This window comes from Zonotrichia albicollis, chromosome 4 (genome assembly GCF_047830755.1).
Source record: "Zonotrichia albicollis isolate bZonAlb1 chromosome 4, bZonAlb1.hap1, whole genome shotgun sequence".
Lineage (NCBI taxonomy): Eukaryota > Metazoa > Chordata > Aves > Passeriformes > Passerellidae > Zonotrichia > Zonotrichia albicollis.
In genome coordinates this window covers 72,433,982-72,460,705 of record NC_133822.1, presented here as the reverse complement: position 1 = coordinate 72,460,705, position 26,724 = coordinate 72,433,982, and the positions used below count along the sequence as shown (strand labels likewise).

Below are 26,724 nucleotides of genomic sequence, written 5' to 3'. Positions count from 1 at the left end.
CCTATAGCTGATACTCCCAGATGGTTTCAGGGCTCTGAGACCACATATGCTCAAAGAGAGGAGAAGGAATGTTTGGAGAGCAGTCTGGGGGTGAGAGTTTCAGGAGGTATTTGCAGAGTTTTGAGAGTTTCCGGCTAGCTGGGGACCACAAACTCTACATACATTAAACAGCAGATATTCACAGAGCTCTTGGAAGCTTGGGAGACTTTACCCAGACCTGTTAATATTCCCACTGGAATGTGTCAGAGATCCCAACAGCTCTTGGCATGGTGCACTTGGCAATCAGCCACTCAGACTCCTTTGCTTCTAGGAAAGTGTGGAGACCTTGTGTTCATTTTCTCAGCCTTTCACCAGAGTGGAAGGTTCAGGTGACTTCATTCCTTCCACTCTGGCACTGGGGATCCATGGGGGCCACAGCAAGGATGTTGCTAATTTCCTGGTCCTGGTTAACTAGAATATGCTAATCATCATCCACAAGGACTTCCAAAAATTGCACAACTTCCTAGCTCAAAGCCCTCACAAAATATTCCTAATAAAAGAAGGGAACAGCCGTTAATCACTGTTCCTGCAAGTTATTGTGAAATTTCACAAGATTTGATAACTGTCGGGGCTCCAGCTGCTGGAGTCTGTGCAAGAATCTCAGCTTCAGGCTGGACTCAGTGCCTGCCTCCAGCAGCAAGGGAAAGGTGTGAACTACAGCATCAGGAAACATTCCAATGTTGGCAAACCAGAATGCAAACATTTACCAACAGTGGCTCTTTGCAGCGTAGATCAAAGCGAGAAGTTTGTTTGCTCACACGTGCTCAGTCTTTTGCAATGCTCAAACACACAGGCCAGTGAAGGCAAAGTAAAACAAACATCATATTTGAGCAAGTTATCAGCAGTGTTACTCTGTGTCTATCACTCTCACACCTCTTCCAACCTACCTGTATCAACAATGTTTCAGAATTAGATGGTCAGTCAAATACATCCTTATCTGGCAGGAAAAATACCCACACAGGGAAAAAGAACCATTTTCAATCAAGGAATTGCCACATTTACTCAGTAGGGTTCAGCTGAAGCTTGCTAGGATCAGGTGTAAGGGCCTTGAAATTGGATGTGTGAAAGTAGAGAAATGCTCAAATAAGTGAGAATCATTTTCCACACAGGTGTCCTTCACTGAAAGGGAAATTTTACTGCTCTCCTTTCTCTGAAGTATCACATATCAGCTCTGGTGGCTGAACTAACACCATTTTTCTAAGGATATCTCTGAAATATTTCTCCATTCCACATTTTTTGTAACCAAGATGCAGAAAGAACCTGTATGTTCTTGAGCAAACAACAAAGCCTAGAAAAATAGTTTAAAATAGCCTTTGAGTGCTGTGTCCTGTGCTGCTCTTAGATATGTTGCCATATATTTCAACTGGGAGAGATAGCAGAAGTACCTTCCTCACTAGTGAGGGTGATTATTACACAATAACCACAGGTACAAAGTTATGGTCACCAAAACTACACCAGAAACCACCTCTGATAATATTATCCTAGGCATGTTGTGTGGCAGCTGATATTTTTAAAGAGAAGTGAGTAGTCATTCCTGGTAGGTACTATTGACCTTTGAGTCTTAGTAAACAGTCTTAAAATTTTTTTCCCTGCTCAGAGTCCAGTGACATGTTTTGTTCTTTTGTTTTTTCATGTTTTGCTCATGTGTTACCACACTGATGCTTGTTTTATATAGCATAGGTCTCAGCCTTGAGACTGAACACACTCAGACCCCTGAATATATTTAATTTTGAGAAAAACTGTGGAATTCTAAAGGTATCTGCACCACTAATCCTGTTTCAGAATCAGTCCCTTTGGGGATAGGCTGAAAGGAACAGCAAACTTTATCCTGCTGCACTTTGCCAAGAATCCCACTTTTTATAAGTCTTAAAATGTTGTGGTCTAGAAACCAGCTCTTCATTACTGGTGCATTGTAAAACATTTGGAGCTCTGCTTGTGCCAAGAGGAGCCTTTTCAAGCTTCCATTACTGCTCACTGCTCACCAGTAGTTCCAGGGCAGGGATTTTTCTGTTACCATTGTGTTTTTTCCTCTTCTGTCATGCCAAGTCTCAAAACACCCTCCAGATTAATGAATATTTTAAATATCAAAGTACCTGGTAAAAACAGTTTCTGGTTTAGTTGACAGAGAAATTAATGGAAGGTTTCCTGGCAGTTTCAGCAAGAGTGAGATCAGGCTTCTCTGATGCTTGAGAAACTGTCAGCCTTTCAGGTGACATGTGGGCTCCATTTCTAATCAGATTTGTTGAGCACAAAAAAGGGCAGAACATTTCTTCACAGAACTTGACCACTGATTTGGACATTAAGAGGACTGACTGTACACCACTCTTCCAATAATGCTGTAAAGGAAATCTAGTTTTATCCTTGATTTCCATCTCACCCCATCTGCTGAGGCTGAAATCTCCCTACAAGTACATGGTTAAGAGGTACAAGAGGCTGAAAGGGGATTTGCACTCAGCTTTTGGATTGCTGCTCCTCTGAGAAGTTTTAAAAGCCTCTTAGGACAGGAGTGGAAGTGCCAGTGATGTTATCAACAGCAAATATGTTAAAACTAATGAAAAAAGCCTGCTGAAGGCAAGTCTGACAGGAAAACAGATGGGCAAACCAATGCAAGCCTCATATTCTCAACCCAGAGTGGTCTGGATCTGAATATATGGATTTTAGTTACAAACTGTCATCTGCTATTTGCTGGAAATACACACTCATAGTGGGAGGGGCGGAAAGGGTGTTGGCATTCACCTGCAACACAACAAAGCAGGCTAAATCCTTCATTTTCTCAGTGTGCATGGGGGGAATCTGGGGCAAAATATGTTGTTAGACCCTCTGCTTCCCAGACTTACACTTAGTTAAATTTGCCTTGCTGTAACCTCAAACTGCTAGGTTCAGCAGATAAGAGTCAAAGACCTTCCTGAAAATGGGAGCTGTTCACTTTTGTGGAGCCTCTGCTCATAAAATGTTTGCCAGTAAAGTTATTATCCTTAAAGAAAAAAGGTGAGTGTGACAGGAAATAACAGATAATCACTCCATTGCCATTTTCCAGGACTCACAGGTAAATGGTTCCTGTATATTGGATCTGCTCAGGATATTTTCAGTGCTACAAGCAAGAAGAATCTCATTTTGGTATCCAAATCACCTGGTGATAGCCAACACACACTGAGAGAGGATTACAAGGATCCCCCAGGCAAAGCAACAACTTTCACTGCAGGAAAACTCTATCTGCCTGCCTCAGGCAACATTGTCCTGGTTTGGAAGGAAAGACTTTGAGATTCATGGCCAGGACAAATACACAAGGGAAAAATTTGCTGTCTTTTTAAGACATAACTATGTAGCTGCAAGTTTATAAAGACTATATATAGTATGTGGAGAGATGGATGGATGCATTTATTGTGGTAAGTCATACCACTGGGCTATTATCCATGGAGCAAAGTAAAGCCTTTCAAACTTTTAATAATTATAAAAGCAAAGCCACACAGTTATCCATTTGCATTCCTTTTTGTCATGCATTCATAAAAGACAGCTGTCTGAGAGCATTTAGGTATTCCAAAAGGTGTATTCCTTTCAAAGGATCCCTCAAAATTTTGTGTCCGTGCTGAACAAACACTTCTCTAGTAGTTGCCACTTTCTACCAAGTTCTTGACATAAGAGAACAGCACCTCTCAGGCTAACTTGGCCTGTAAGCACAGGGAGAGGTTTCCACAGACATTCACAGCATTTGAGAACAAGGTGAGCATTTATTTTACTGCACACAGGCATTTCATCTCCCTGTACCTCGCGCTCAAGGGCTCCAGGAGAATTGCCAGTTACAGTGCAGGATTCTAGTCCTGGGAAAAAACAAAATCTCTGTGTTCCTGTAAACATATGACCAAGCACGGCCTTTTTGTGATGGTGCAGTCCCTGAAACAGTGAGGTTCTGCAAACAGCTCATGCAAAGCATCCCTGAGATGTTCTCAGACAGAACAAACCCCACTGCTGTATAATTGAACAGTTGGTCTGAATCTTCCTCAGTAGACCAAGTAATTTCAAATGTTCAAGTAACTTTGCAAATACAAGTTTTGCAGAAATGCTATTTTAATTTCCCATAGGTACTTAAAATTAATTTGCATGTACTTCTGGAAAACAAAATCCAATTGCTGCTTGGAAATCACAGGAAGCATTGAGGGCTGGAACAGAACAGTGCGAGCAGTGACTGAATTTACAATATATTTTCCAGAACTCTGTGTTCTTGCAAGCCAGTGAGAGACAAACATGAAGCTTAGGTATCAGTTAGGCTTCTTCAAATTCTGAAAGCAGGACTTAGTGAAAGGATACAGAAACTTCAATAACATTTAAACAAAATACAGAGCTCCAGGATGGAAGTTTTTAAAATGCTTCTGGCAGGGATCTTGAGTTGCATTTTGTGACAGCACCCAGTACAGGAAAATCACATTCCTAACTGGGAGCATCTAGTTGTTATAATGTGACATTTATTGCAATAGGGTGGAATCTAATTAGACAGTACTTGCATTGAAAATACTTATTACATGTGCTGTCATTGATTGAAAATACTTACTACATTGTGATTGAAAATACTTACTACATATGCTGTCATCATTTCTAGAATAACTTGTGATCTACTGAACTTCTGCACACAAATTTAGAGCTTCTGGGACCAGCCTCCTAAGAAAATAATTCCCAAGAATCAGATGCAATGGCTACAGAGTGTGTGTGATTTCAGGAGCATGGGATGCATAACTGTGGGCACAGTTTTCCAGCCAGTCTCTTCATAAGCAGCCTTATTTCAGCTTCATACTTTGAGTCAAACAAAGCAAAAGCAACACCTCACACACACAAAGAAAAAAAAAAAAAAGAGGTGTTTCACTCAAACAAGAGGTATTTCCACCACTCTCAGCACAAAATTCTGCTCTAAGTCTGTTGGTGCATTCCATTTTTCATAACCACCCTCACTGCACTTACATATAGGTCCCACATTCCATTTTTTCCTATGAGCAGGATACAATCAGTTTTCCAGAACCAGTTTTCCAGACCAAACAGTCATCATTATGAGCTTAAAATTTCCTTCCCACAAATATCCTCTTTAGTTGCTTTCAGTGACCATTGCAGTCAATCCCTATAATTCCATTTACAATGTAAGTAAGGGAAATTTAATGAGTATATGGCTTTATTCACTGCACACAAACCTCAGATAGAGCTGGAGTTAATTTTTAGCTGTAGAAGTCTTGTCTAGTAACTTTCTTTGCCAGCTATGAGAACATGAACTTCATAAAATCAGGCATACAACAGTTGTTACTCAAAAGTCAATTTTAACAACAGTTACCACAACACAGGGCCCGTGAAAAACAGGGCTTTTGGATTTCTGTGACATGGAGAAATGCATGGAAGGACAGGATTTAAAAGTTCATACAATGCCTTTATTCAAATCTGTGCTTGTGCCCTTGGAAAAATACCTGCAGGTTCTTTCTTCAAAGTATAAAACTCGCTTTTGCATTAAATAACTAAATTTACAAATATTATTTGTGAAATTACTTCCAAAATAATTTTACTACTGTGAAGATTATTTCCAAAATGTTATTTCAAATGTTTTAGCAGTTCCCCCATGAAGTCAGATGTGAAATGTGTGATACCTAATAAACTCAACCTACAGCCAACTCTTCTCTTTTTATCTGAAGTAAGTGAAGCACCAACTTCATGAAAATAGAAGGACTTGTTACAAAAAGGTTCCTACAACGCACAAGCCTAAACATTGTAGGTAAAACCTACATGGAATTTATTCCAGTGCATTGGGCATATGCTTTATGGTAAAACAAGCTTAAAGGTTTTAATTTGGTAAAGCTCTGGACGAGAAATTAATGGGATTTTAGAATATCAAACTAGGACAGTTACATCTGCAAAGAGATGATTAAACCTCACCTGGTTTTATATAAAATCTTGGGTGTCCAGAGTGCTGCTAGGAACTGGGGCAAACAGATCACAAATTCTCTTTCACTGCACATCATGGCTTCTAAACTGTGCTGTCCACCAGGGACAGCAGCTATCCAAACTGGAATTGAGGAGTAATTTGATAGTTGCTCTGAAATTTTAAAGAAAACTCTGAATAAATACTTGGCATCAAATCTGCTCCAGAAATACAGCATTTTTCCCCCCATTTGTGTATTCTCCTAATCCTAGTAAATGTTCTTCTTTTCCCAGACAAATTGGCTGTTGCTTTCTGGCCAGTACAAATTCCTCTGAGGTTGGATCAATATATTATGTCACACAACATCATAAGATTCTGTTTCCTGACCTATTTGTCACTTCAAAGTGCAAAACTGAGATTTTTTCCCTAAATTCTTGTAAGAATTATTGGTTTTTCAAGGTGGATTCAATGGCTTGCTTGAAGACAGATCTCTCTCAGACCACTATTTAACACTTGGAGATTATGGCAATAATTATTTCTGTTAGAATTCACTTCAGCTTAACCTGGAGTCTCAGCTGAGAACATCCAGATATCCTTTTGCCTTGCTCCTAAACCTCTTCCCCATAAACAAGCCATTCAGCAAGCAAACTTTGCAATAAAAGCTGGGAAAAACATTGTCAGGAGTGTTTGGGAGCATCTGGAAAACTCTACACCACTTATCTGACACTTTTCAGAAATGCTAAACACACCAAAAGAACAGGTGGTGCCAAACAAAAGAGGATTAATGAAAATTTTTGACAGCATTTGTACCTCACCTGTGTCCCTAATCAATTTGAAAAATTAACAGTGTGCGGTACAAATATTGAAATTGTGTAAATTAACAGGATGTGTGTGTTGAGCTGGAGAGGTAGCACTGAAAACCAACACCTGCTTTGAGCAAAAACATCATGATGAATTTTGTGTCTGGGTCCTCAACAGGCCAGTTATTCTACTGGAAAAGTCTTCTACAGTATCAGGAAAGTGAATTGAAAGGGTAAGTTGTTCTGGAGAGCAAGAACTGGGCTCTGATGCAGATGTAAACACAGTTAACAACAAAAAATAACAGACAAAATGATGGCAATAAATCCTCAATGTATGATATGGACATGGAGGAGTTCCCATCATATGTGAAGAAAAGCTTACCCTGAGAAAGAAGTTTTGGGATGCCAAGCAGTATAAAAAGATTGATTGTTTTGATCTTCCAGGTAGACTCCTGAACACTTCCACAGACAACTGTAGTCCATTCAGGCTGAGAAATCACAGCTGAGGGAAAAATTCCTCTTGAAAATCCTCATAAAATGTATTTAATTGTATTTAATGGCCAAAAAACACCTGTGAAATTAGACTGTGTTGAATTGTATTGGACAGAAGGAAAAGTATTTATACTATCTTCATTTCATTATAAAAGAAAAAAATTAAACTCTGACAGGAGCAAATTATATCAACATATATATTCTATGATTTTTTTTTTACAGATCCACCTAAATGCTCCACTTCTGATGGTTCTGATTCTATAGATAATCACTCCCTTTTTTCATTTTAAGCACTCAGCAGCTGATAAAAGTGAAAGCAGTATGAGAAAAGTATCCTAATCACAGGGCTGAGAAGCAGATGAAATGGCACTGAGGGTCAAAAAGGGCTGAATTCACTCATGAGAGGGTAAGAAGGGATGAGCAGAAAAAGTTCTGCAGCAGAACAAAAACCTGAAATCAAACTGTGCAGGTTAAGATCTACAGCAAAAAGCTGTGGAACCTGGATTCCTTTAAAAAAAGGACATTTTCCCAGTTGGGACAGCAACACTGGTGATCTTCACCAAGTGCTCTGAGGTCAGTAGAGAAACAGCACTGGCAATTAATTACAGTTATTATTGCAGTGTGACAGCTGGCATTTCTAGCATCCAATATCAGATGCATTTCTAAGGCTCTGACCATGCAATAACATGCAAAATAATTACTGAGCTACATCTCAGGAATCTGTTGGGCTCCTAAATATAGGTCTTTAGTTGCTATTTGCAGGATGTAAGATACCCTCCCTAGGACATTCTTGAGCTCCCTTATCAAAACCCATCTTTCCATACAGCCAGAAACTTCACCTCTTCTCTCTCCTGCTGTAGTGTCAATTATTTTACTTACACTTTTTACTTGTGACTTCATTTCCATCCTTAATGTTTCTGCTATATACATGTCAACTTTTTAAGGATCAAGAGGATCTCAGGGCACTTTAGATTGAACCAGAGACTAATGTGTAGAATTGGTATGAATTCCAGTTTCTAAAGACCAAGTTATGCAAAGGTTTCTGGACAGCTAAATCCTATTTGAGATCCTAAAGAATTTTGTCCTCGCAGCCAAAAGCAGCTGTATCTACCACAACAAAATTAATTTTTATATTAAATTTGCCTTGATGTAACCTCAAACTGCAAGGTTCAGCAAATAAGAACCAAAGACCTTCCTGAAACTGGGAGCTGTTCACTTTTTTGGAGCCTCTGCTCATAAAATTTTTGCCAGTAAAGTTGTTATCCTAAAAGAAAAAAGGTGAGTGTGACAGAAAATAACAGATAATCACTCCATTGCGGATTTCCAGGACTCACAGGTAAATGGTTCCTTTACATTAATTCAGCTCAGGATATTTTCAGTACTAAAAGCAAGAAGAATTTCATTTTGATATCCATATTTGACACTTTTATAATTGTACAAAAGCACACAAAAACCACTACACACACTTGACCTACAGGTACCAATTAGGAAATTTTGTATATATACAAAGCCTCACATAGCAAGCTGCTAGAAGAACTGAAAAATCGACAGGATGAAATGTGTGACTTCATGTTGCATGAGGCAAAGCTATTTTGATTAATTATTCTGATTTTCTTGAACAAAGAATTCAGCATTTTAAATTCAGTTGAGACCACAGGTCAAAAGAAAATGATACCACTGCATTTCCTCTGAAAATGCCCTTCAAACACATTTTGCAGAAAGAAAACCCCACGATTTTTCACATTATATTTATGATATTTTATTCCTTTCCACTCACTTGTCCTTCTTTGTTAAAAGAAAGGCTGAAAAAGCAAAAGTCTGAAATAGAAATTAGTTGGGAAAGAGAATATAAAAAATCCCTTTATCTTTAGGCATTTTTTCCTTGAAAAAAAGAAACAGAAAAAGAAATTTCCTCTCTCCCATCTGACTCTTCAAAATCATTTTTGAAGGTGTTTAGGAGCAACATGAAATGTTTGTTTTGATGTGTTTCAATATTTCTGATGGGAAAAAGACCACAATCTTTTTCTTTGATAGACACTCTGGGCTGCCATGTAAGAGTAAATGATTTTCCCATCAGCTGCAGTTACCTGTGATTATATTATAACCTTCAATTCCTCATGTGGTTTAGACCTACAGTACAAACAAGTTCTTCATCTACCTGAACTTCTGCTGTGCCATTTTCAGGATGAATATTTCCCACGCAGGTTGCAGTAAAAGGAATTTTTCTTCCTCAGTGGGTGTGTGAGCAGCTTGAAGATTCAGACCATGTGTTTCTTCATGGCTTTCAGCTCATCACATTCAATTCATGATCAAAAATAAAGCATTTTTAATAGCATCAGAAATTAATAGTAAAGGGGCCCGATGGACAGCTCTGGTGATCTGTGTGCTTTGCCATTCTCAGGAGAGAAGGCCTGGAAGAGTTTGTCTAACATTAGGAAATGGCTGTAGCTAATGGCTTGGCTGTAACTCACCATATGGGCATCCTTAATGAACAGCAAACCTGCCCCCACACTATTTAATTTAACCTATATCCAAAACTAGCATGAGATAAAATGCAAGCCAAGTATCTATGTAAAATTTGTTACAAAATAATTATTCTGAACTGTGATCATACCTTGACTGATTTTTAAAATCATTTCCTCCAAGGACAAGTCCTAACATGAGATCCATCCCTATATTTTCCAGCTGAGACCAAGCCAAGCCAGCTGCAGACCCAAAAAGAGAGAATTGTGCCTCAAAAGCCCTTTAGGCTCCACTGCTAAAAATGCCAGTGATTGACCTGATTCTGCTGCCCCTCTCTCCCCAGATCCTGACTGTCAGGGCTGAGATGGAGACAATACAAAGCCACACTCCATTTTCAGAAGGCTTCAAACTGTTGTTATTATATCATGCATGGTTTTTATACTTTCTTACAAAACTCTACATTTTACTCATTGGTCAGGAAAGACAAGCAAAGTGCTGGTTGGAATAGGCAGCTGCAGGTTTCTCTTATTTATCCTTCTTTCTTTGCAGATGCTTTGCAGTGCAGGCTGTGCAAGCTCCTAAATCCTAATCTGAAGTAAGGGAAACTCAGGGAATCATCCTGGGTTTTTTGTAAAACAGACAAGTGGGACCACAGCATTTTTCTTGAGTACAACTCTGGGTGTGTGGGAAAAGGTGTTGTTTTAAAAATTAAGTGCTCCAGATAACTCACCACTCTTGGCAACATTCATTGTAACTACTTATGCTTAAGAAATAATTTTGATGCAATGCCTCATTATCCGTGTACCTGGCAGCATTTTAGAAGAAAAATGAATTAAAAAAAAAGACAAAAACAAAACCCAACTCCTAACAAAGACCTCTGATAACTTCAGTGATGCAGCATGTTCTCATAAATAATTCTCTCTTCATACAACAGCCTAATGACTGTGCACAAAGACCTGGCATCTCTATTTTCTCCTTTTTAAGTCACACTGACCACAAGGCACCAACATGTTCAGCTGTAATTAGAGGAAATGCTGTGGTCCATGACACCTCCTAGGACTACAGGAAACTCATCTGTTTTCTGCTTCACAAATTGTCAGAAATTTGCGCAAGATCAACGAGCAGCACATAAAAAGTTCATCCAAGAACATGTCCTTGATTTGTATTTGATGCTCTTTACTGGGCACTGTTTTTTCATGGCCTACTGGAATTTTTTGGGTTTTAACAAATCAAATTTTCACAATAGAAAAAAACTTTTTAACTTCTAAATGCACATAAACACACACGGTTATTGCATATATATAAATTTTAAAAATAAAAACATCTTGATCATAATGAAGAAAGTTTTCTCTTGAGTGCAGTGAGGTGGCTCTTGCAAATTAAACCAAGTATCTTGCCAGCATTAAAGAAAACATTTAGTTTTCATGCTACCTTAAAATGAACCCTATCTAGTGAAAATCCAGGTCACAGCAGCTCATGAGCCAAATTCACTCTTCCAAATATGATTTAAACCAAGTAACCTTCATACCTTATTCACAACAGCTCATTAGTCTTCACTGTGTTATATTTCAAAGTTTTGCAATCACAATAATAATAATAACAACAGCAAAAACCAACTAAACTATGATTAATTAACAAAATAGCAACCCAGCAGGCAACCAAAACCATTGTAGAGAGGTATATCCTAAAAACAAAGCTTAATAAGGGAATTCAAATCATTATTTGAGCTTATTTCTTTTTCAGAACCATAATTATTTTAATTCTTGCACCGTACTACAAAGCATGAATCATGGCTAAGATCTCATCTTCAAAATTTTAGCCCAGTGCCTTGTCCAGGCAATGGTAACTTGAATATCTACTAAGATATTAGAGAATGTCTTAGAAGAAACACAACACACTTTATCTTCCCAGCTTGTTAAAGAGTTTTTATCATTCAAGTCCATTTTTTCCTTCAATGCACCCACTTAAGGTGCTGCTGCAGCTAAATATGTGACTTTTCTTTCTGAGTTCTGGTATTCAAAATCAGCTGGGAGAAAGGTGTACTTTCTGTACCCTTAGCTCTCAGCAGAATTTAGGAGTGTCAGGGTTTTGGCTTCTCTGTTGAGCTTGGATGCTGTGTTCAGATTCTCGGTGTCAACCACTGATTATTCAGTCCAAAGGATACACCATTTTCCTCTAGTATTTTTCCTTCCTCTTCCTCCATTCTCCATAAGAAAACGTAAATAAAACTCAGGGAAGCTATCCACTCACGTATTTCTCACTGGCTTCACAAAGATAAGAGCCAACGCAAATTTTCCTCATTCCTCCACTGAGCATCTGTTTTCTTTCATTTTTTGATCAGCGGCAAAATAGTTAATGCTGGCATTTAAAACAGATATTTGCATTTATTCCAGATGACATGTTTTCTTCATTTCCATGCCAACTGACTCTCACCACCTTCATTTGCATGTAGATGTGAACACTTTTGTAATTTTTTTCATAACTTTTTCTTCTGACAAAATTGCTACAGACTTTCAGCTAGAGAGGCAGGGAAAAAAGACAAAAGGGGAATATAGAAGGCAAAACAGCAATTCATACAAGAAATCAAATCTCAGTAATCTCAAATATTTTTCATTTTCAAAGGAAAATGTCAGATATCACTTATATCTGTTTCACTTCCTTCTTTCCCTCTAAATAAACTTGCAGACAATAGATGACTGTGGCATGGCCTGCCATATCCATCATCCTTAGGACTGGGTCAGGAACAGACCTGGAGACCATATCCTGAGTTCCTGCCTTTCCAGTGCTGGGAAAATTCCCACCACAAATCAGATTCTGCATCTTCAGCTCACGTCGCACTCATCTGTTCCCAACACAAAAGGTTCTGTTTGCTTGGCAGACTATTTCCTCTTTATTCAGAGCCATAATCTTCAGGTATTTGAAATCCCAGTAATTTCCACAGTGACAGCATGCCATGGCAAAAACATGGGCTTAGAAATTTCCCTGAAGAAACAAACAGAAGAAAAGAACCTGGTCAGGGGAAGGGGGAGATGCCAGTTTTGGAAATATCCTGGTTTTTGCTATTGATTTTGCTTATTACAGGATCACAAACAGTCCCAGCCCTGCTGGGTTTCTCTGGTGTTGCCCAAATCACTACAGAGCACAAAGAAAGACAGGCTTTGCCCAGGGAACTCACAGGAAAAACATACAAGATTTAGTGTAATCCTGCCTTCAGTAATATATTCACTGTTTTAACTCTCTGCTGTGTTTCTGCAGCCTTATCATAACCTCAAAGTTTACCTTCCTCTTTCTGAAGGTGCAAAGTCCCCCCAAAGCTTTAAAGTCACTGTCAGGTTTTTTCAAAAACCTCAAGCCAAGGAAAAAAAAGATCAGAAAAAGCAACAGCAGGTGTCTTACTTATGATTTATGACTTGTTTCTTTGTTGAGACAAAAAGTATCTTAGATTCTCCTCATTGCTAACACATTACAGTGCTCAGGTTTGACATTCATCTTGGCCAGGTAGGCCATCTAAAAAACATGCCCTGTGGGGAAAAAAAGAAAAAACAAACCCAAACAAATGAAACAAAAAAGCACAACAGGAAAAACAATAAAAACCCATGAAAAATTCCCAAACCAGTAAGAATATTAAAGAAGCAATTCTTCCTGTTGTAAAATACTATTTCAAGGCAGAAAGGAAGGAGCACCAGTCCTGGGAAGATGGTGAGAGGGAGATGGAGAGGAGAGATGTCTTTCAACCCTAACCATTCTGTGACTCCTCATCCAGGCATTTCTTTCTATGACACTTTGACAGCAGACTGATGGCTAATGAAGACTGTAGCCTTTGGGCAACTCCTCTGAGGTTTCATCAATCCCTTCCCAAGACATTACAAGGATCTTGCATATTCCAATCTGGTGAATCTTTCTGACTTCTTTCTGCTTCCAGCAGTTGTGCTTTTCAACCACTGATAGACGAGGGAAGAAAAAACAAACAGCAAACCAAAAGTAGAGGGCTGGAATGATTTGATATTCAGCTTCTCATGAGAGATGTCTGGATCTATAATTTATATATATATTTTTTTAATGTATTACCCAAACTCAAAGTTACAGAGTGACTGCCATAACCAACAGTGTGTATGACAGAGGCACCGGGCAAATCTTTAAACTTTGCTTGCTAACATGAGAATAAACATAATTTAAACTTAGAAATTCAAAAGGACTCAGCTTTTTTCCTATTTTAGCCTTAGCAAGCTGGAATATTCCTCTGAGCTTCAGAGGAGAGCTGCTGCCCTTGGGCTGTGGCACGCACAAGAACAGGTTGCTGCTGTAGGACAGCCTGTCCAGTTTTGGTCTCCTACCAACCAGCGGTGAATTTTAGCAGCCAGAGATGCAGGTGGGTATGCAAACAATGCTTCCTCACCTGGGGAAGTGTCAGAATTCAGGACATCCCTCTGGCTGTCCTGGATTGCCAGAACCCCTGCCAGGGGCTCAGAGACCCTGGCACAGAGCCCAAGACACCTGTGATTTTGATTATGGACCATGGAGCAAATTACCAACCTCGTATGAGGATCTGCCAGCCACGAAAGTCTAAGTAGAATAATAATTAGTTTTTCACAGGGTGAAAAATAGATTTTTGGGGGTTTTTTAGAATGGGGGTTCAGGGGGCAAGATGGAGGAATCTGGATGTGTCCAGCCTTTCTCCTTCTTCTTCTTGGCCTCCATCTCCTGCTGTGATGTTGGCACTTTCAGACTGGTTTAGAGTAGAAACTCACTGTCTAACATAGGTGATGAGTATTGGGAAGTAATTGTGAATATTGTACATGTAGTTTTTAGTATAAAAGATAACACTCCCCTGGGGGCAGACAGAGTGCCTCTGACTGTCTTGCTGAGCGAACCTCCGCAGGGCAGGAGAAAGAATTCTATAGATAAGGAACAATAAACAACCTTGAGACCGAGAAATGAAGAGCTCTGACTCCTTCTTCGACAGCCGGGCTGGGAAAAGCGACTTTGTGACACATCTCGGGGTCACTGTGAGCAGCTAAAGCCTCGAGAGGAAGGATGGGACGTTCCCCGGGATGGGATGGAGCAGCTGGGGCCGGTCAGTCCCTCGGAGCGAGCCGGGACAGGGAGCGGCGGGACCCGGCTGCCCTCTCGTGGGGCCGCCTGGAACACGGCACCGGGACTGTGGAAAACCCCATGAAACTGCGAGCAAAACACGGGGAATTACTCGGTGTTTGTCCTGAAGGTGTGCAAAAACAGCGCTCCAAAAGGGCCGGGTTTATCCCGCCCGCCGGAGCTCACAGCGAGCGATGCTGAGGGACCAGAGCAGCTCCGGTAAAATTAAATGCAGAACCTGGTTTGGTAGCAGTCTCAGCAGGTTGGAGGCTCGTGTCTTCCCAACACTACAATGCAAATTGTGTATGCAGTGTATTATAAAGTAAATCAGCTTAAAACCAGCCAGGATTTTATACGTGCACACACATGTGTGCCGCCAGGAAAATTTGAGTTTTCTTCCCCCAGCAACAGGGATAAGGATAGGTGTGCTGCAAGGATGCAGTGTCCCCAGAGTAAACCAGTTTGAAAGCAGCCAGGATCTTATATGTGCACCCACCAAGCACATCCGTGTGCCACCAGGAAAATTTGAGTTTTCTTCCCCCAGCACAGGTGTGCTGTGAGTGTCCCTATAGCGACAGGTCTCAGCAAAAAACCTAAGCCTGGGCAGGCTAAATCCCAGAGACTATCCCTGCAAATTTCCCTTGGACTCAAAAGATATATTTCAGCCATTCAGCATTGAGGATCTAGAGGAGAAACACAGCTTTCCAAAATAAGAAATAGGACATGGTGACTGCCAATCACAGAGCTTGAAGCTCAATGGACAGGATCAGAATGCTTCTGTTTTAATCAATCTATGGTTTCTCAAAAACTCAGTGTCTTAACTCACATGTGATCCAAGGCCTCCCTGTCTGTGTCCATAGGAACACTTGTTAAGGCACAGAATTGCTTGATTTCACCAAAGCACATCAGATGAATTAGAGCAGAAAAGCCTTCTGAACAAGCTGGAGGCTCAGCAAGAGTATATGGTTTGTAAATACTGTGCTGGCTTTCTGCTGTTCCTTTAGAGAACATGATGCTTTCACTTGATTTAATTATTTCCTCACAAAATCACATGAACTGAGCCCAACAAGAAGGGGAACAGGGTCTGTATGGATAGCAAACCTCAAGCACCTCCCATCACATCATAGTGCTCCAAAAAAAAAAAAAAATTACTCTGAAAAAAAATATTACTGCCTTTTTCAGGTCATCTAGGAAGCAATTTGACCCTGGCCTGCTCACAAAATGTAGATCTGGATTATGAGCCTACCCATACCCATGTAACTGTGTGAACAGATTGGGAATGGCAGTTCCATCTCTTGGAATCTCTCACACCCCAACACCTCTCAATTAAAAGCTGCCCAGTACCAAACTGTCACATGATATTTGGGGCTAATTTTCCTGTATACTTTCTACTGTAAAGCTGTGAAGAAGGAGAAAAAATAGAAATATCCTTCTGCAGCAGCATTCCAGGGGTGTTGAGGATGCTGAAGAACCTGAGCTGCAGGGCTGATTTTCCACCAGGTTATTTCAGATACTTTCCCAGCTATCAAATCACCCTTTTACACATTTTTAGTGATGTGCAGCCAACAGTGCAAGCCTATGTTATACATCACATTTCAACCCTCCCAAGCCTATCTTGCTCATTATTGAATACACAAAAGCCACAGGATGGTTCCCAGCACCAAAGCAACAGCAATATCTGCCTAGAACCTGTAGACTGTTCCCCCTTTTTTCACTTTCGTGTTTTCACTTTTCTCTTTGGAATCACAGTCAAATAGATCTGTTAAAACCTTTCACCCTTCCTGTACAAACCTTCATATGATTTTTCTGTCATCACAGTTGTGGGAACAAGAGTCCTTCCACAACCCTGCCTTAAATTCACCTAGTGCTTATTAAAAATCCCATTCTTGTGAGACAAATAAACATCTTGCCCCAGCAAAATGATGTTTGACAAGAGAAAATGATGTAATTAGGATTAGGTCTGTATGTGGCTTGGTCCAAGAGCAGCCTCAGGAGGATTAACTCTGATTCTGTGTTTGACACATCCCTGGAGGGGAATGACTACAACGAGCAGGGCCTGCCCAGGGTTTCTGGCAGCCTGGGGACAGGGGGTGGAAGGGGCAGGATTTTCAGTGGGGCTGCCTTCTGTCAGCACTGCAATCTGCCTCTGGCCAGACAAACACTCGGGAAAGGTTTTTAAGGAGCAGGCTGGCCTCAGGGAGGTGGAGCTGGCTGTCAGAAAGCATGAGGCAGCATTGCACAGCACGCCCCTGATGCTTTGTGCTGCTCATTCAACAGCAAGGGACATCTGCTCCTGTCATTATGGGGCTAATTCACAGATTCTGGGTGTTCTCTAATTGTAAAATTGGCTTTAATAAGTGAGAGCCCTTGTGTGTGCACACTATTGGGTGCAAAGGAGAGGTTTTTCTAATTCCCCCACAAATGAGTGATACTGTAGAAATTAAGTGAGGTTATTAGTGCCTGCATAAGCATGGGCTGGGCACTCAGATAACATTAAATCCTGGATGTGCTCAGTTACCAATCCCATCTCCTTATGTCCCTGTTTCACAAGAATTACGTTTGGTTAGTGCATCCCTTCTGTTTCCTCCATGCTCCAATTGCATGATGCTGGGACAGATGTTTAAGAAGCTGGGAGGATGTCTATGATGTTTATCAGGATTTTATTTAGATCATGGGGGAATACAACATTAGGCAGCTTATTTATTCACTTTTGTGAGCATTTAATGGCTTATGGTCATGCTCAAAACTCAGAGTTCCAGTATTGTTATCCCTTATTTACCCAGTCCACAATATACCAGTGAAAGTCTTGTAATGTTATTTTTTTTCCTTAAAATCACAGTTCCTGAAAACAAGCAATTACTTAATGATGTGGTATTTGCTTAGTGCAAGGTTAGGTTTCAAGCCTTTGTACTTCTAGACAGGGGTTTGAAAAATGACACTTGAGGGAATTTTAAAGGCTGTATTAAAATATCCTCAAAATTCAAATTAAAAGAGGCAAAAGCATTCATTATTATTGTGGGTTTGGGTTTTTTTAAGCCTTAAAGCTGAGCACAAAAGCACCTCTGCATAAAGAAATAAAGTGCTAAAACATACACATGATAACAGGAGGCTCATGAATAAGATTTTCATTCTATATAACATCAAATTATTAATAGTTATTAATTATGGACTGGATAGAAACACTTTTCAAAGGAAACTGTGTTTCTCACAACTCCATTTTGCACACAAAGCCCCCCAGCCCCTCCCAGGCTGTAACTGCAAACTTGACGCTCTTGCACTTCCCCCACAGGAGTTGTGCTCTTATCCATAATTTTCTGTGGGATTTTTTTGTCTCTGAAGGCATCAGAGCTCCCAGATTGCTCTCCTGCCATCTCCAACCAGAGATACTGATGGATGAAGGCTGATTAATGGACCCTGGAGCAACAAATACAAGCAGTCGTAAAAAACAAGTCTTAAGTAGTGCTCTGAAACAATCAACAGCTTTGAGCTGCTTAACCACCTGACCTAAAATAAACCATGGATTTCAGGATGACTTGACAAAAAAAAAAAAGGTTTTTTGTTTTTTTTTTTTCTCCTTGGCAAAAGTGATGCATTTATTTCCACAGAAAATATCAATTTTGCTGTAACCACAAACGTCTGTCAAATCATTGCAAGGGAAAAGTTTCCAACCAGCGCTAATCATTAGTCACTTGAAAATGTACACTGAAACAAAGGACGTTTTGGTGTACATCTGCAGCTAATCAAGAGATTAATTTGAAACAAAAGAAGTCCATATACAGTTGGAAAAACAAAAAAAAACAGCCAAAGTGTGCAGCTGCCAAGAATGCAACCTCGAGAGAGCATCTGAACGACACCGAGATGTGTTGTTGCACTCTGATCTCGGGAGAACCTCGTTGGACTGGGATGAATTTCTGCACTGTTCCAAACTTTATCACAATTCTGCAATGTTTAGGGCTACCTAAACCTGTGACCATTCAATTCTATCTATCCCGTTCCTCTGGAGTCTTGATGAGGCAAAATTCTACTCCTTATATGAATCCTGAGAAATAAAGGAAAGGTGGGTGGGGGAAGGAAAGAAAAGGAGGGAAAAGAAAAGGAAAAAGGGAGAAAAAGGAAAGGAAGGGGGGAAGGAAGAAGGGAGAGGAGAGGAGAGGAGAGGAGAGGAGAGGAGAGGAGAGGAGAGGAGAGGAGAGGAGAGGAGAGGAGAGGAGAGGAGAGGAGAGGAGAGGAGAGGAGAGGAGAGGAGAGGAGAGGAGAGGAGAGGAGAGGAGAGGAGAGGAGAGGAGAGGAGAGGAGAGGAGAGGAGAGGAGAGGAGAGGAGAGGAGAGGAGAGGAGAGGAGAGGAGAGGAGAGGAGAGGAGAGGAGAGGAGAGGAGAGGAGAGGAGAGGAGAGGAGAGGAGAGGAGAGGAGAGGAGAGGAAAGGAAAGGAAAGGAAAGGAAAGGAAAGGAAAGGAAAGGAAAGGAAAGGAAAGGAAAGGAAAGGAAAGGAAAGGAAAGGAAAGGAAAGGAAAGGAAAGGAAAGGAAAGGAAAGGAAAGGAAAGGAAAGGAAAGGAAAGGAAAGGAAAGGAAAGGAAAGGAAAGGAAAGGAAAGGAAAGGAAAGGAAAGGAAAGGAAAGGAAAGGAAAGGAAAGGAAAGGAAAGGAAAGGAAAGGAAAGGAAAGGAAAGGAAAGGAAAGGAAAGGAAAGGAAGGGAAAGGAAGGGAAAGGAAAGGAAAGGAAGGGAAAGGAGGGGAAAGGAAGGGAAAGGAGGGGAAAGGAGGGGAAAGGAGGGGAAAGGGGAAAGGGGGAGAAGGAAAAGGAGTACCACTTAAATAGGGCAATTTTTATGGTTCTCAAGGATAATTCAAGTGCACACTGTAAGTGGCACCACCTCATCGTCCTTTTAATGATAGCCTTTTACTTGAAAAGCTACATTTGTCATCCTAAAATGTTAGTTCTGAAAATGTAAATAGCTTCCAAAAAAACAGTCCATTGTTTGAAAAAAAACATACAACATAAAATATCCTTGCTGGGACTTCAGCATTTCTTCCTTGTGCCTGTTGTTCTAGTAAAACAGAGATCTGCTTAATTAATTACTAAAACAATTGGCAGCCTCTTTGCTTTCTCTAATTTACCAGCGATACCAAAACCAAAGTGAGAGTTTCAACCAGCCCATTTAGGAAGAAGGAAGATGAGAATATGTGAAATATTCATCTAAAAGCTGCAGCAGCACCTCAGATTGTATTTTTTCAAAACTCAGGGAGGTCTGTAACAGTTTGAAGTGTGGACATGCACTGCACATCCATCTACAAGAGCCTGGCAATATTTTATTTATGCACTGAGAAAACTATTGGCTATGTAGATGCTGTCAGAAATGGAGACAACATCAGAATAGATGTTATTTTCCAGAAGACAACCATCATTCTAGCAGGCAAAAACAAAGCCTCAAAGATAATGTAGTTTCTAAAACAGGTCCCAAGAAATGCAAGATGATATTGAAAAATGTGGCTCTTGTTGAAATGGGAATTATCCATACCAGCCCAGGCTTTCTCTGGGATGTTTGGTAGTGCAACACAATTTCACTGCCTGGAATGAGGACACTGCATCACAGGAACATTATAAATTTCAGTTTCCTGAAATTTCAGACCTGAGTTTTGACATGTTAATTCTGAGAGTTAATCCAAACTTGTCCTTCAGTTTGACCACTTTAGAGAGCCAGTCCTGAGCATCAGTTTGTCAGGATCTCACAGTTTAAGCCACTCTCCAGGGCTGGTGAGGTGTCTGAAAAAAAAATTAAAATAAAAATCACTGTGCCATGAAACATGGCAGGCCTGGTTTTTTACTGCCCAGGAGCAGCAAGTGGAAGCTCAGGAAGGAGATTTTGGGGATTCTGCCCTTCAGCAATGTCTGAATCCCAAACCAGCTTTGGGATCAAATCAGGCTTTGCCACTCATGCAGGTCTGCAGCAGTTTGGGCAGGAGGGGAAGGGTTTGGAAATAGAACACGTTTACAAGAACACCTTCCAAGTGAGGGGCTCCAAAATAGCATTCTCCTTTATAACCTGATTGAAATAATCAGCACACAGTCAAGCACAGTTTGTTGGTTGCACTCAAAGCAAAACATGCTTCCAGCTGTGAGAGATAATTACTATTTATTGACTGGCTTTTGAGGACTTTCATGCTATATTTAGTTTTAGGGCTGTTTGGGGTTTTTATTTGCATCAGAGGCATTGATGAAAAAGGCTGCTGCTTAGAGCAGTCAGCTGCCTTCTCATGATTAACCTCTTATTTCACTTCAGAATGTGTTTCACCTGCAAATGTGCTGGGAAATCAAAATTAATCCTGGGCAAATTCCCACAAGTGCCCCGTTGAACCAGCAACTGCATTCATCAGCATTCCCCACTGATAGCCCTTTGTTCTTGTGTGGTGCTGGGGGTTTTATTTGAGCATCTTGCCAAAGACCAGAAAGGACAGTTAATTATAACCATCCTGCTGCAGAGGGGTGATTTTAGAAGGGGCTGCAGCAGCTGGAACCACTGTTCTACCCAGTTAAGTGTTCCTACTGCCTTCAGTGACCTGCACAGAGGCAGAATCAGAAACCAAAAAATGAGCACAGAAGAGTTTTAACCCCTTCATCTCCAACAGTTAGGCTACATTCTCAAGCCAAGAATTTCTAGATCTCTTCCAGGACAATTTTCTTGAATGCAATTTCCGTTAGCCTTTATCTTAATTTCGTTTGGAGGTGGTGTCAAATGGGACTCAAGGTCTGTGAAGGCACTGAGGGAAACTGTCCATGCTCTGCTTTATTCCACTTTGGTGTGATGTGAGGACAGTTCTACCTGAGCTATGCAAAAAATGCAGTGGCCAACAGGAAAGGTCAGCCTACAGCCCCAGTGCCACAACTTTGACACACAGAAGGGAAAAAGGCACAAAGAAGGAAGAGTGCATCAAAAAAATTAAAAGGTTTTGCTAAAATATTCTTTCCTAAATCAAGATGTTTCTCTCTGGAACTGGGCCTGAAGTTTAAGTCACCTAAAACTGAAGCATTTCATTTTTAAGCAAACAATGTCGCAACTGAAGTGCTGAAAACAATTTTTTTTCCCTTCTTATTTTATTTTCACTGAATGGCTCCAAAGATGTCTTCAGACAAATCCAAAACAGTTCTCATCTCCCCCAGCCTGTTGAATATATTCATTAGGGTCCCAAATGGTCTCATCACAACATGCCAATTGCAAAACTCATCCCCTGTCCTTACAGGGAAGTTGTGGAGCACACATGACTGATTTCAGAATTAAAATAGCCAGAAGGAAGCAGCAAGATCAAGCAATAATAATAATGTTAACTGTTTGTAAAACGTGCAGGAGCACTGGGTACCAAAGAGGATTGAAAAGTTAAGATTGCCCATGATTTTAAAGATAATTGGAATCTACAGGAAGAGTCAGTTTAATAGGCCCTCCTTGTGAATTTGGGGTGTGGATCCAGAAAATGTATTGTAAAAATACATCTTTAGAGAAATATTTCTATCAGCAGGGAAACCTCACAACATTCCCATTTTCTGTATACAGCCAGGGAAACACAGAGAAATAATAAAAAGTCAATTTAGGACTACTATGAGAAGATTGGAGTCATTATACAGAAGTATTTTTCTGCACTGAATGCAGAGATGGGAGCAATAAAGAGAAGAAAGAGTTACAAAACAGCATTCTTGCTTTTAAAAGTGACAAAAAAAAAATTAATTTTGCAGAAGATTTAAGCATCAGACAAGTAGGGAGCTGAACCCCCCCTTACCATTAAGACTGAAATGCAGACTGTCCTCTGAGTTATTGTAGCCAGAGAGGTTTATTAGCAAACTAAAATCTCAATTGTAATTTCCCATCTGAGGGTCCAGGCAGCTCTCCTGTCTACAAACCAGGTGCTTCTTTGAAAAGGATTAAATTCTGTCTCCACTTGAATTTAATGGAAGCCTATTTGTAACTTCAGTGGGGGAAGGACTAGACCAGTGATGAAAATCATCTCCTGAGGCAGAGTGAGATCAAAATGTTCTTAACGCTATGAAAATCCACAGAATTCACAGAATGACAGAGGTTGGAAGAGACCTTCAAGATCATCAAGTCCGATCCAAATTAACATATTATTTTTAAAAAATAAAATTAACATCATATTAAAATTGCTGGAGAGTTTAAAATCGGATTCAGGTTGATTTGCAGGACAAGGGCAGTCACTGAATGAGGCATCCTAATGTTTGTAATTAAGGAGAATAAGCAGGCAGTTTTAAGGCAGAACAGGCCATTTAAATAACCACTTTGACTGAATTCAACCATGCTTGCACAAGACATTGTGAATAAGTGAATAAGATGAAACACAAAGTGAAAAAGATAAAACTTGAGGTCACTGGGAAGTTAGGACTGTACTAGTATAGAACACTATCCCCTCCCAATAACATTTGCCACAGCAGAAAGAGGCAAAAAGCCTTAAGGCATATTCTTAAAGACACTCCATAAAATTGACTCCAATTTGTTTTATCCCTCCTTAGCAAAACCTAGAAGAATAAGAGCAAAAGAAAAAGTCAGGGGTTGGGTTTTCTCCCCTCTGGTGTCACAGCATTGTTCAGTGCTGGTTTTCTAACCACAACTGCTGGCATCAAAAGAAATCAGAAATAAAGTTATTAGCCATGCCCAGGGCATTATGTCAGGTGGAGTGCTGCCTTCTCCACCCACACAAAATGTGTTACTGATGCAGGGGCAAGATGCATTGCAGGACTGAGAGTAAAATGCTGCTGTATAACAAATTCACCCCACTGTTCTACATTTTCAATCATAGCCTCTGTTTTGCTCCCCACCTCTAAAATCTACAGCACAGGCATGCCCAAAACCAAGCAATATAAGCATGATTAAGTTGGTGGACTTGGCAGTGCTGGGGGGACTTGATGATCTAAGGGGTCTTTTCCAACCTAAATTATTCTAGTTTTCTGTGATTATGAACATCACACCATATAACCCCTTTAAACCAGAAAAAAAAAATAAAAAGAAATCTATTCTAAATACTCCATGATTCACTCTGGTATTCATTTGATAGAACTTATAGAGAAGAATTCATGGTATTAATGCAGTTTTCAGTTGGAAGGAGGTGTGCATATCATCACCAGTAACCTCTGCTCAAATCACCATAAAATGAAGAGGTCTGGAGAACAATCTGTTTTCATGATTAGAGGTCAAAGCTGAGCTTACAAGTGTGTCTTGTAGGAGGAACAAGAGAACGGAGAGTTCACTTCACTGCTTGTTCGTGCTGCATCTTGCCTTTAAATAAATGACTTGTTCTAATTCACAGTGAAGTCAACTAAACAACTCCCATTGTCTTAAATAATTAATCTAGTCCAGGAAATAATTTCAGAACTTTTCAGCACCACTAAATTAATTCAAGAAGATGAAGAAAGAAGATAGATCACCCAGGAAAAAAATTAAAAGTAAATTCCATCTTCTGGTTTCAATATGAATGCATAAGATGCTAGCCTGTGACTTTGAAACACTGGCTGCAGCTCCCTGGGCTCTTTAACTTAACAGAACACAACTTTTGAAGGAGGGATGGAAATTTTCAATACATCAACTGTGAGCTGGGGCAGCTTTCTCAAGAAAAGCACAGCTACAGCACATGGGTTATGGTCCCCTGGGGAAGGGACTGCATCACATCACCATCAAAGGCTCTGTAGCACGGGACTGTTGTGCAAACCGGAGTCGTGTCACCATCCACTCCTTCTCCACACATTTTCTCACGGATGCTGAGGCTGTCACTGCACTCCACATGGAGCTGATTCCAACAGATAAACCCTGGCTGAGTGCTGGCGGGGACCAGGCCACAGAGGGAATGCACAACAGCAAATTCATCCTCCCTAACACAGCACAGGTCACTCAGGACATGCATCACACATGAACAAAAAATCCTCACTTGCAAAGGTGGCTGCAGGACTAAAAGTGCAGGTCAGTCTTGGGTCTGGGCATCTAAATCTCCCCTCTGCCTTTTGAATTTATCAGGCCAGAGCTCAGTTTTCCCCATGGGGAATGGAGATACTACAATTTCCCAACATAAATGACACAAACGCACCAAAATCCTGAAGTCCTGACATGCAAGCAGGTGTTACATTTATATCAGAGAGAGAAATAAACTTTAGAGGTGCATATCTCTGTTTCTGTGTGAACCTCCATGAACTTCCCCCTTGGATTATGCCTTTCTAGCTGTGTTTACAGGAAACTGAAAAATGACTGTGTGGAAGAATACTACGGAAGAATGCTATTTCTTAAGGGCTCAGTTTGCAGATATTATAACGGATAGCTTAACAGATATTTTAATGCCTCTCTGACTAATGTTGTATTTCCTAGAAAATGTATAAATATATCATTGTTAAATAAACAGTCCTCTAACTTCTTGTAATTACACACAGCTGCAAAAACCTGTTTGCTCAAATGTCAGGAAGCAACACAGAACTTTTGCCTTTTCAAATTTTCCCATAACCCTAGGCAATTTATCCTGAAGCTTAAAATGGCATGTATATATATTTCCTCTTCTTATAATTAGAAATATTTTTTTTTAAGCTTTCATGGTGCATTCACTAATAATATACTTATGTTTTGGTCTTTCCTTGGAGATCTTCGACTAGGCAAAGCTTTCACAAAGATTTTACTTCAAGCAAAAATGGTTGGAGGTCAAGGCTGACAATCACAGGTGTCAGCTCCCCATGATATCCACAGGTTCATGATCTGCAAACAACTCTGCTATATTTTGCCAATTTAAATCATTGTGCTTCCTGAAGTGTCTGAAATGCATTGAGTTTCCAATGGAAAAAAAAAAACACCAAAAAAAAACAAGCAGGGTCATAAACCCACAGAAGCCATTTAGAATGAAAGATGGCCCTAAATTAAAGCCTTGATCCAGACTCTTGACTGCAGCTGAAATTCAGGTCCAAACCTATTCACTCAGAAACTAGTGATGAGAGCCATACAAATATTTTAATACATCTACAATATTTCTATGCATATAACTTCTTGTCTGGCTTCTTTCCTTGGAATGAGTGAAATCAGAAGCCCAAGTTCAAGCTCTCTATAAAATCTGGGAAATGTTTTATCCACCTCCAGACTCTGACAGTGTTACCCCCTGTTTGGATTCTATGCCAAATAAGAAGTAAAACTTCTGTTTTCCAAGGAGTCCAAGATTTAAATACTCCAATGTTATTGAAAAGAAAAAAAAATTAAAGGAAAACCAAGGATCATAACCAAAACCCTCACTTCTTTAAACTCACTTGAATGTTTTAGAAGAGTTTCTGCTTATCTATTCATTAAATAAGACTAATGAGAAGTTTTATTTCTTACTACTCTGCAGGGTAGATTCCGTTATTAAAAGGGGGTTCATTTCATTGAATTCTGATTGCTCATTTATAGGCATAAAAATTAGGAATAAAAAAATTCTAAAGACAAGGATAAGCTCCCATCTGTTTTAGATAAAATGGTCTCTGGGCCAAAAGAAGAAAGCTATAAATATTTTTAAGTTTAGCTGAGCTGTAGAGTTTTAATCTCACCTGATCAGGGCAAAGCTGTGAATTTTATCTCGGAAGATACTCACATTTTAACTACACAGACTTGTCATTGCCTATCTCCAAACCAACATCTCTGCCACAGAAATGCAGGTCAGACCTGGGAGGGGTCTGAAGGGAAAAGGGAACAGGAAGAAAAGCCTGGGAGACTGCTTAAGACACTAATCCTGGAGCATCCTCTTTCACTAGCTCCAAAAGTTCATGCATAATGCTCTCTCCACACAGCCCAAGAGGATATGGCTGACAAATTCCAGGTGCAATGAAAACCTTTGGAAAGCAGCTCAAAAAAAGTAAATCCTTCCACAAACTCTGATTCTTGACCTCGGTCTTCGCCTGAGAAAGCTGAGCAATCACAGTAAGTACATAACAAAAATTAATTAGGATTCAT

The 26,724-nt window shown here is 40.2% G+C and overlaps 1 long non-coding RNA gene across 1 annotated transcript in view; it reads right to left on the bottom strand.

The window, feature by feature from the left end:
- The window catches only part of LOC113458598 (uncharacterized), a 127,053-nt gene that overhangs the window by 56,285 nt on the left and 44,044 nt on the right, over nt 1–26,724 (bottom strand). The window contains exon 8 of the long non-coding RNA XR_012580145.1: nt 5,944–12,666. This is a non-coding gene — a long non-coding RNA (uncharacterized LOC113458598). The remainder of the gene's footprint in view (nt 1–5,943; nt 12,667–26,724) is intronic.